General features: G+C 47.1%; 2 non-coding genes across 2 annotated transcripts; both read left to right on the top strand.

Moving 5' to 3' along the window:
- Nucleotides 1-10,476: 10,476 nt before the first annotated feature.
- On the top strand, nucleotides 10,477-10,549 carry TRNAS-CGA (transfer RNA serine (anticodon CGA)). The gene has a single exon. It is a non-coding gene; the product is annotated as a tRNA-Ser (tRNA).
- A 394-nt stretch (nucleotides 10,550-10,943) lies between these two features.
- On the top strand, nucleotides 10,944-11,016 carry TRNAS-CGA (transfer RNA serine (anticodon CGA)). The gene has a single exon. It is a non-coding gene; the product is annotated as a tRNA-Ser (tRNA).
- Nucleotides 11,017-11,468: the final 452 nt, after the last annotated feature.

The following is an 11,468-nucleotide window of genomic DNA, read 5'->3' as shown; positions in this document are numbered from 1 at the left end:
ATATATATATATATATATATATATATATATATATATATATATATATATATATATATATGTGCGGGCGCCAGCAGAAGACGGTTGTTCTGGTTGCTCGACATTCGCCCGCTCGACCGTTGTCTCTTTCTGTGCATTTATATAAAACGCCGAGCGCATCTCACCTTAAACGCGTACTATCAATTGGTGGAGCGTGCTAGTTCCCTTTTTCAATCTGGATCTCCGTAACCGCACTCTACTCCCCGTCTTTGCCATGCCTGCCGACGTGCCTCCAGTGCCTACGCGGTCGCGGCCAGAAATCCAGCGAGAACTTTACGTCCTACATTGAGGATATTGTCGAACTCTGCCGTTGCATCAACCCTGCTATGCCTGAATCTGATAAAATCCGGCACATCACGAAGCGGATCGAGGACGACGCCTTCCAAATGCCAAAAATCCTCAAACTGTCACGGACGTCATTCAGTACTGCCAGAGCTACGACGAGTTGCGGAAACATTTCTACACGCCTCCAGAACTCTGATACGGCCGACGTGTCAGCATTAACTGTCGGCGCTTCTGCTATTGACGCCTCAATGTTAATGCAGCAAATTGAACAGTTTGTCCTAGAAGTGGAACGACAATTGTCGCTTGTTCCTCACGTCCCGGACTCCGCGCAGGCGCTGGTTCCCACGCTTCGACAAGTCATAGTGGAGCGAATTTCTGAGGCGCTACCAATTTCCTACCAGTATTCGCCTGTTTCTCCTCCTCTGACGTACGCTGAAGTCGCACGCAGGCAGTCACCAGCAATGCCGCTCGGCACGAATCCTGATCGACCTGCAAATGACTTCTACGCTGCACGTGCGCCTGTCCACCCGAACCCGCCACCCTTTCACCGTCCTTCACCGCCGTCCACTAGTCCTTGGCGCACCCCGGACAACAGGCCTATCTGCTACTTCTGGTGCCTACCTGGCCATGTCGCTCATTTCCGTCGTCATCGTGACTTCCGTACTAGTCTGGGCGAAGAACATCAGGGCTACTTACGTCCTGAGCCACCGCACCAGATCTCCTCCCACACAGCGATGGGTACCTGGTCACCGAATCGACGTGGCTACGGCACACGTCGGTCGCCCTAACCTCGCCGCCGTTCGCTTTCCCCTTTGCTTCGTCGCTCCCGCCCAGTTCAAGCAGAAAAATAGCCATCGCAGTTACGGAGGCAAGGACTGCGCTCGTGTCGACAACTTCAAGGCCTCGATTTCCACCTGCGAACGAAATAACTGTAAATATCGAAGGTGTTCCTGTGCACGCACTCGTTGATACTGGAGCCGCTGTGTCTGTTCTTAGTGGAGAACTGTGACGCAAGTTAAAAAACATCACGATTCCGCTTTCCGACGTCTCTCGGCGTACCGCAACCGCGCACCCCATTGAACCTTCAGTGGCATGCACAGCTCGCCTTGTCATTCAGGGCATTTTGTACGTACTCGAATTTGTCGTTTTTTCACCATGTTCGCACGACTTTATTTTGGGTTGGGACTTTCTTGCTACTAAGCATGCCGTTGTTGTCTGTGCGCGTGCCGAACTTGAGTTGTCGCTGATTTGTGATGCCTGATCTGACAAGCCACCTTCTTCTCGAGTGGTCGTCGCCGCGGACGTTGACATACCTCCTTTGTGTACTGTTCTTTTACCACTTCCTTGCGGCTATGCTCCCTCTTCCACCGCCCTGCTTGAGTCCTCCGAAGCCTTCACGCCTCACAAAAACTTCCTTTTCCCTTTTGCAGTTCTCGCAGTCGAAAACTCTCACAGCGCCATTTATGTCACGAATCGGTTTTTTTCCACAGTCACCTTATTCCGTGGCGAATGTATAGGTCGGCTTGACGACATTGAGTCAGTCTACTCTACTCAACTGCCTGACGATACGTTAAGTCTTCTCGTCGACAGCCTTCCTCCTGTGACCAGCGCCGATTCGTCCTTCTTAGAGGCCTTCCTTCCGTCAATTGACTCTGAACTGCCGCCTGCCCAGCGTACCCAACTCTTGCAGCTGCTGGACCGCTTTCGGATGTCAATCGATCATAAGCAATCTTCCTTGGGCTTCACATCCACCATCGTTCACCACATTGACACCGGCACTCATGCACCCCTACGCCAGCGTCCATACCGAATTTTTCCCGCTGAACGCCGCGTCATTGATGATCAAGTCAACGACATCCTTCATCGTGGCGTTATTCAGCCCTCACACAGCCTTTGGGTATCTCCAGTGGTGCTGGTTAGGCAAAAGGATGGTAGCATGAGATTTTGCGTAGAGTATAGGTGCCTTAACAAGATCACGCGAAAAGATGTCTATCCGCTGCCCAGAATTGACGACGCTCTCGACGGCTTGCAAAGAGCAAAGTTCTTTACTTTGGACCTTCGATCTGGGTACTTGCAGGTCCCTGTGAATGAAGCTGACCGTCCCAAGACTGCGTTTGTAACACCAATATGTCTATATGAGTTTAACGTGATGCCGTTCGGCCTTTGTAATGCGCCTGCCACTTTCGAACGCCTCATGGACAACATACTTAGAGGCCTCAAATAGCACACGTCTCTTTGCTACCTGGACGACGTTGTAGTCGTTTGGAAGGACTTTGGCTCCCACCTGACGCACCTCGCAAGCGTTCTGACTTACCTTTCACACGCTGGAGTGCAGCTTAATTAGAAGTGCCACTTTGCCGCCCGCCGGCTTACCATCTTAGGCACGTTGTCGGCAAGGATGGTGTCCTTCCTTGCCCTGCAAAGCTTTGCGCCGGCTCCCACTTCACCAGGCCATCTACACTGGAAGAACTCCGTAGCTTTATAGGCCTGTGTTCGTACTTTCGCCAATTCATGCGTAATTTCGCGTCCATAATCACCCCCTTAACGCAGCTGCTTTCCAACAGCCAAGGCATTTGGGCATTGCCTACCTCTTGTGAAGACGCGATCACCACATTACGCCATCTTTTGATATCTTCACCTACGCCACTTTCACCCCAACGCTCCTACCGAAATCTACACGGACGCTAGTGGAGTGAGGCCTCGGTGCTAGTCTTGCCCAGCGTAAATCTGGCTTCGAAGAGTACGTCGTCTGTTACACCAGCCACGCTCTCACCAAAGCGGCAACGAACTATTCGGTCACTGAAAAAGCATGTCTTGCAATCGTTTGGGCAATCACCAAATTTCGACCTTATGTACATGGCCGTACATTTGACATCGTCACTGATCACCCCGCCCTAAGCTGGTTGTCGTCATTAACAGAACCATCAATTCGCCTAGCTCGTTGGGCGCTTCGTCTACATAACTATGACATCCGTGTTGTCTACCAGTCCGGCCTTAAGCATTCGGATTCAGACGCTCTTTCGCGCTCACCATTGTCCGATGACCATGGTACTCCGTCTGTCTCCAGCTACGATTCTTCGTCTCTTACATTCGCCTACATGCCAGCAGAGGAACGCAGGGATCCTCGGATAGCCTCTCTTCTAGTGTATATATCTCAACCGTCATTTTGCGCCACTGACTGCTTGCTGCACCGCACTGCTCGCCACTTTGCCATCTGCGAAGGGCTCCTGTATCACCACAACTACCTACCTGATGGCCGTAAATGGTTGCTAGTGATTCCTCGCCATTTACGTTCCGACGTCTGTGCCCCCTTCATGCGGATCCGCAATGCGCCCACACAGGTGTACTAAAGATGTATGCATGCCTACGGCTTCGAAACTACTGGCAAGGAATGTACCGCTTCATGCGGCAGTACGTCCACTCGTGCTCCAAGTGCCAACGCCGCAAGAGCCCACCTCACAAAACAGGACCGCTCCAACCATTGCCTTGTCCCTCCCGTCCTTTCGACCGTATCGGCATTGATTTGTACGGCCCTCTACCGTACACCCTAGATGGCAACCGCTGGGTCATTGTGGCCGTGGATCACCTCACGCGCTACGCCGAAACTGCAGCACTCCCGGCGGCAGTAGCACGTGAAGTGTGCTTGTTCATCCTTCGCAACCTTGTTCTTCGACACGGTGCGCCTCGCGAACTACTGACTGACCGTGGTCGTTCATTTCTATACGAAGCTGTAGATGCTCTCTTTCGCGAATGCAGCATTGTCCATAGAACAAGTGCCTATCGCCCACAAACCAATGGCATGACTGAACGCTTTAATCGTACTCTCGGCGGCATGCTCGCCATGTACGTCTCCGCTGACCACACTAACTGCGACCGCATCCTCCCCTTTGTTACGTATGCTTACAATAGCGCCACTCAGTCTATCACGGGATTCTCTCCCTTCTTTCTTCTTTATGGTCGCGAACCTTCTTTGTTTATGGACACAATTCTTTTGTATCGCCTCGACGCTTCGGAATCTATGACTCTATCCGAAGCCCCCACTTCTGTCGTCAGATCGCACGCTCACTTACCGCGCAAGGCCAGGCAAATCAAAAACATGGCCGTGACGCAAGCTTGACTTTTGCATCATATTCACCTGGAACGCTGGTATGGCTCGGCGTTCCTTTCTCTACTCCTGGCCTTTCTACAAAGTTGAGCTCAAAGTTTGACGGCCCTTACCGGATCCTACAACAGACGTGCCCGGTCAACTACATCGTTGAGCCTACTTAGCCATCCACGGACCAACGGCGTCATGGACGCGCAACTGTTCATGTCGACCGATTGAAGCTGCACTGCGACCCACCAGTGCAGCCTGTTCCATAGGTCGCCAGGATGGCTCCTTTTTCGCCGGGGAGTGATTGTAGTGAGGAATACGGGTGCCAGCAGAAGACAAAGAGGCAGAAGACGGTTGTTGTTGCTCGCGCTCGCCCCGATCGGCCGTTGTCTCTCTCTGTGCATTTACATAAAACGCCGAGCGCATCTAACCATAAGCGCGTAATGCATATATATATATATATATATATATATATATATATATATATATATATATATATATATATATATATATATATATATACCATGGGTGTGCTGTGCATTTCCCTTAAAGGAACCGAGATTCCTATTCTTCATTGAATTAGAGAGCAAACAAATGGGTCACTCTTCAGAACTTCGTTAACTATTTTTTCAGAACTTGTGCTTATAATTGAGCGAAACTTTTCTTCCGCAAGCTGTCACCAGGACTCCTTTTTTGTATTTTGCCGAGCTGTGTCATTTATTCAGTACCACAAATTCACCCTCAATGGTGCCTGAGAAAGCACAACAAAATGTTTTCAGAAAATTCGGTGGGGGCCATACCGATGCCACAAAGGCATCGGTATATGACAAAGAATATGACATGGAATAGCGAAAGGATGTCGTTTTAATGAAATAAATTCGAAATGTGCCACTTCGGTTAATTTAAAGCCATTCGTTACCTAATCTATTTCCTACAACTCATTCGGCCGAGAAATTCGTATTCTTGACCCCATAGCCGGTGCCTTGTGTGTTCTTAAATATTGCTGCTGTTGCTGCTGTAGCACATACATGCTTAGCGAAAAGTCGCATACATGCTGCTGTGGACAACTGTGTTCATCGAGGCTCTTCAGGCTGAAGCCATGCCACGGTCGTTACAGAAAAAACTATCTTCTTTTTTATAGGCTTCAAATGGCCGGTTGTGAATAGCAAAAAACACACGTGGACCGCACTAGTTTTAGTTCTCTTTTAGATCTGCTCCGTCGAGGGCACTGCTGACGTGGCGACGCGCCGATACCCTCTCTTTTTTCTCAACACCTGGCGCGCTAGCGTACCAAGTGTTCCTATTCGCCCGCTCTGCTCCGTGGAGACACGTTCGTGACATGGCGTCGCAGCCAATTTGTTTTGTTTCATTGTCCTTAAAGGCCCCCTTTCGGGGTATTACAAAAGGGGTGGGGTAACATAAAAAGTATGGTCACAAGTCTTGCATATGGTTTGTATATATATATATATATATATATATATATATATATATAGCCGCTGTCGTCGTTCAGGCACAGGCATTCTTTGTCATGCTGTCGTCGTGATGCCGTGTTGGTCGTTTTCTCGTCATCGCTTCAGCTACGGCAGCCGACTCTCGTCGCGCCGTCGTAGTCGCATCATTATCGTCACGTTATCGTCGTCGTGGAGTCTTCATGATGTAGTGGTCGTCCTTTTTTATGCATTTGTCATGACACAATTGTCATTGCGTAGTCGTCATACTGTCATCGTCATGCATTTGTTGTCACACCGTCGCCGTGATGCCGCTGTGGCCGCTCTATCGTCGCCATTCTAACTTCGTCATCCCGTCGTCGTCCAGCCATCGTCGTCCCACATTGTACCGCCGTCCCACTATTGTATTCGGGCCATCGTCATCACGCAGCTGTTTTACCGCAGTCATCCCTTCAGAAACGTAATCGCATTGTCACCTCGCCGTCGCAATCATACTTCTATCGAGGTTCCACTGAAGTCAATATTTGTGCATCATTCTAGCGTAATCATGCCGTCGTCATCCAAACGGGATTATGCCGCCCTCATGCAGCTACCATCATGCATTAGTCGTTTTGCCTTCTGCAATACGTTGTGTTGCTTCAGTGCTTGAATGCGAATCGCATTACCACTGACGGTCGTCGCGAGACAGGTTCTGCTGCATTTCTTTTGCATTCCAGCCCTGACGAAACACGGCCACCCGACAGCCTCACTGAAGTGAAATACATTTTATTCACTGAATAATCGTCATGCTGCGCGCAGTACACCGCTTTGTACGATATCCACAATCTCATTGATCAGTTGTAGTCAATGATTATGCGTAGAATAAAACAAGCAGCCTTGTTGTGCAGAAATTAACTTAGTCCTGTTCTCTTCTTTAGGCAAGTTGGATTTACAATCTATTTCGGACGGTGAGTATTTTGTATGCGAAAGGTTTTGCTCTATTAATGGACATAACTGCTGCTTGACAACAGGCTTATTTTCGTTCCTTTAAGCTGACAAGTAAGTACAACCTTCCACTCAATCGCATCGTGTTTTTCTAAATATGCTGTGAGGTTTTACGTGCCAAAACAACGATCTGATTAGGAGGCACGCCGTAGTAGGGGAAGCCGAATAAATTCTGACCACCTGGCGTTCTGTCACGTGCGCCCTATGAACGATACACGGGCTTTTTTTTTTTTTTTTTGCATTGCGCCCTCATCGAAAGGTGGCCGCAGCGGCCGGGATTTCATCCCGCGACCTCGCTGCTTAGCAGCGCAACGCCATAACTCCTAAGCCACCACGGCGGGTGTTCGTTCTTTCAACTTTCTTTTTTTCGCTCTAGTACGCATAACTATTCAAAAGCAAAGTATTTTCTAAAGGATAGAGGAAGACGACGACATGGGGGAAAGCACGTGAGCGCAAGCAGAAGACTTCTGTATTTCGGGTATCCTGACTGCTTTCTTTTTTTTTTCACAATACTGTCAATACCGATAGGGATTATTACAGTGGTGGGCAAATGGACATCAAAAAAGTGCAATATGAGCAAAATAACTCTGAACAAACAAGAAGTTAAGGGCTGTCATGGACACGTCGGAAGACTACAATCAGTAATAAATTCGTTTAGCACCCCTTTGACAGCGAAAACTTGCTTCTTTTCACAGCCTTGTTTCCCTCCACAAATTCATGCATTAAGTACCAAATGAGGCTCGCGACTCATTCGCGAGACGCCGTTTCACTTTCTATTCACTGCGTTAAAAATAGCAAGTTCGTTCCACATTTTAAGCCAGAGCTGCATACGTGGGAAACATTCATCCTTGTAGTCCTTTTTATAAGCATGCAGAGAAGTAAAAAAAAAACAAAAATCTCGATAGATTGCGAAAATTATTCTGGCATAAGTGGGTTTATTGAGGCCAGTAAAGCTTCGGTTTAGAACAAGAATTTAGGAAATGCCTACACCAACTACTTATAACATTATGAATGTGCACCAAACATGAATGAATGTCGTCGGGCGACATTCGCCAGTTGAGTTCATATACTTTTAAAGGCTAGCACTGAAGTTTAATTACCCACGATGGTGAATATCTTAAAGGTAGGTGGTAATATTTCGTATACCATAGGTTTCACATAGTGGATGCAGTTTACATTGTCTGCTTTAAACTTGTTTGCAAAAAGGATTGTTTTCGCGCTTCGTCAATACATTATTCACCTGCGAAATCCTGATCTTGAACAACACAATAAAATAGAACAACACAGCGTTTTGACAAAGAAAGAAAACAGAAATTTGGGCAGGTAGTAAAAAAAAATTATTGTCTGCGTGATCAGCTGTCAAATTTGCAGGGGGAAATCGGTTGATACTGCGATATCCCTTCTCAGGCGAACCGACGTCTACGACGTGAATCATTGCTCAAGCAAAACTGCAGAACAGATGAGGACTGCGCCTGGTGGTTACCATTTCGTTTTATTTCAAAGTCGCCTTGTCTATTACTACAGCCGTTTTAATTGGTGCACCGTGACGTTATGACTATAAAACATAAACTAGCGTGATATAACATATAGTTTCGTGGTATCCGCAACGTTGTCCTTGCCTAATAGCTAAGGGGCTTTCTCGATGAAATGTAACAGTGGTTTCAAAAACACACAATGTGCTTAAACAAATATTTTTTCAGTGTGTATAAGGGTATTCAACTCTACCTTAACTATAGTATAGCGGACTAGTCGGGCTTTTTTTTTTTTTGGCTAAAATGCACGTAATCTGCGTGCTCCATGACCACACTTTGTATGGAGTGCTGTGAACGCTCACTCTGGCTTCATCAATACATGCCTGTTACAGAAACAGAGATTCCTTCGTCTGGTTATGCGTCACGCTCATCATCATCATTTGTCTGGCGGTACTCTTCTGCAGCGTGCTCCTCATCTTTGCCTTCAGTGTTACAGGTAAGGGCGATAGTTATATTGTAGTGCTGAAAGCCTAACGAATATATTAGTCATATCATAAGAAGCCAACAAACACTGACACCAAGGACAACATAGGGGAAATTACTTGTGTTTAATAAATGAAATAAGGAAACGATAAATTAATGGAAATTAAAGTGGATGAAAAAACAGCTTGCCGCAGGTGGGAACCGAACCCACAACCTTCGCATTTCGCGTGCGATGCTCTACCAATTGAGCTACCGCGGCGCTGTTTCCCCATCCACTTTCTTGGGTATTTATGTGTGCTAGTAGAACCCTGGGAGTGTTAGCCAGCGCCATCACTCGCATACCTTGGCGGCGGACGTGGAACGTCCTTCTTGCCGCAGGCGTCACGAGAACGTGATCTTTTTGGGTGAAGGCAACTGGTCAATAAACCCACACATGCTACCTGAAGGCATCAATGTTGCCGGATTCGAAACCCTCGTTATGTAATAAACGAGAAGAGAGGGGGTTAACCGAGGGTCCCGATTTTTATTAGTCATATCATAAGAAGCCAACAAACACTGACACCAAGGACAACATAGGGGAAATTACTTGTGTTTAATAAATGAAATAAGGAAACGATAAATTAATGGAAATTAAAGTGGATGAAAAAACAGCTTGCTGCAGGTGGGAACCGAACCCACAACCTTCGCATTTCGCGTGCGATGCTCTACCAATTGAGCTACCGCGGCGCTGTTTCCCCATCCACTTTCTTGGGTATTTATGTGTGCTAGTAGAACCCTGGGAGTGTTAGCCAGCGCCATCACTCGCATACCTTGGCGGCGGACGTGGAACGTCCTTCTTGCCGCAGGCGTCACGAGAACGTGATCTTTTTGGGTGAAGGCAACTGGTCAATAAACCCACACATGCTACCTGAAGGCATCAATGTTGCCGGATTCGAAACCCTCGTTATGTAATAAACGAGAAGAGAGGGGGTTAACCGAGGGTCCCGATTTTTATTAGTCATATCATAAGAAGCCAACAAACACTGACACCAAGGACAACATAGGGGAAATTACTTGTGTTTAATAAATGAAATAAGGAAACGATAAATTAATGGAAATTAAAGTGGATGAAAAAACAGCTTGCCGCAGGTGGGAACCGAACCCACAACCTTCGCATTTCGCGTGCGATGCTCTACCAATTGAGCTACCGCGGCGCTGTTTCCCCATCCACTTTCTTGGGTATTTATGTGTGCCACAACCTTCGCGAAATGCGAAGGTTGTGGGTTCGGTTCCCACCTGCGGCAAGCTGTTTTTTCATCCACTTTAATTTCCATTAATTTATCGTTTCCTTATTTCATTTATTAAACACAAGTAATTTCCCCTATGTTGTCCTTGGTGTCTGTTTGTTGGCTTCTTATGATATGACTAATAAAAATCGGGACCCTCGGTTAACCCCCTCTCTTCTCGTTTATTACATAACGAGGGTTTCGAATCCGGCAACATTGATGCCTTCAGGTAGCATGTGTGGGTTTATTGACCAGTTGCCTTCACCCAAAAAGATCACGTTCTCGTGACGCCTGCGGCAAGAAGGACGTTCCACGTCCGCCGCCAAGGTATGCGAGTGATGGCGCTGGCTAACACTCCCAGGGTTCTACTAGCACACATAAATACCCAAGAAAGTGGATGGGGAAACAGCGCCGCGGTAGCTCAATTGGTAGAGCATCGCACGCGAAATGCGAAGGTTGTGGGTTCGGTTCCCACCTGCGGCAAGCTGTTTTTTCATCCACTTTAATTTCCATTAATTTATCGTTTCCTTATTTCATTTATTAAACACAAGTAATTTCCCCTATGTTGTCCTTGGTGTCAGTGTTTGTTGGCTTCTTATGATATGACTAATAAAAATCGGGACCCTCGGTTAACCCCCTCTCTTCTCGTTTATTACATAACGAGGGTTTCGAATCCGGCAACATTGATGCCTTCAGGTAGCATGTGTGGGTTTATTGACCAGTTGCCTTCACCCAAAAAGATCACGTTCTCGTGACGCCTGCGGCAAGAAGGACGTTCCACGTCCGCCGCCAAGGTATGCGAGTGATGGCGCTGGCTAACACTCCCAGGGTTCTACTAGCACACATAAATACCCAAGAAAGTGGATGGGGAAACAGCGCCGCGGTAGCTCAATTGGTAGAGCATCGCACGCGAAATGCGAAGGTTGTGGGTTCGGTTCCCACCTGCGGCAAGCTGTTTTTTCATCCACTTTAATTTCCATTAATTTATCGTTTCCTTATTTCATTTATTAAACACAAGTAATTTCCCCTATGTTGTCCTTGGTGTCAGTGTTTGTTGGCTTCTTATGATATGACTAATAAAAATCGGGACCCTCGGTTAACCCCCTCTCTTCAACGAATATATTGTAATACAGCAAGTATTTTAGAGAACACTCTTACAAACCACAAGCCTGCAGTGTTCATCTGCGAAAGTTGAGTGCTAAAATCCAAATCATATTTATTCATCATTACAAGATGTTCTTATGGAAATTAATATATTTCACGGCATCCGTATTGCATGTGATCATTGCCTAAGGCAACCGGATTAGCTGGAAAGTAGATTTCCTTGCCTTCTATTGTGAAGTTCGTGCCATGGTCTTCAAATCCACGCAACACGCATCATCTTTTATGTTAAGATGCTAGG

This window comes from Dermacentor andersoni, chromosome 10, assembly GCF_023375885.2.
Source record: "Dermacentor andersoni chromosome 10, qqDerAnde1_hic_scaffold, whole genome shotgun sequence".
Taxonomy (NCBI): domain Eukaryota; kingdom Metazoa; phylum Arthropoda; class Arachnida; order Ixodida; family Ixodidae; genus Dermacentor; species Dermacentor andersoni.
Note: the sequence above shows the minus strand (reverse complement) of the source record. Positions and strands in the feature narration are given on the sequence as shown.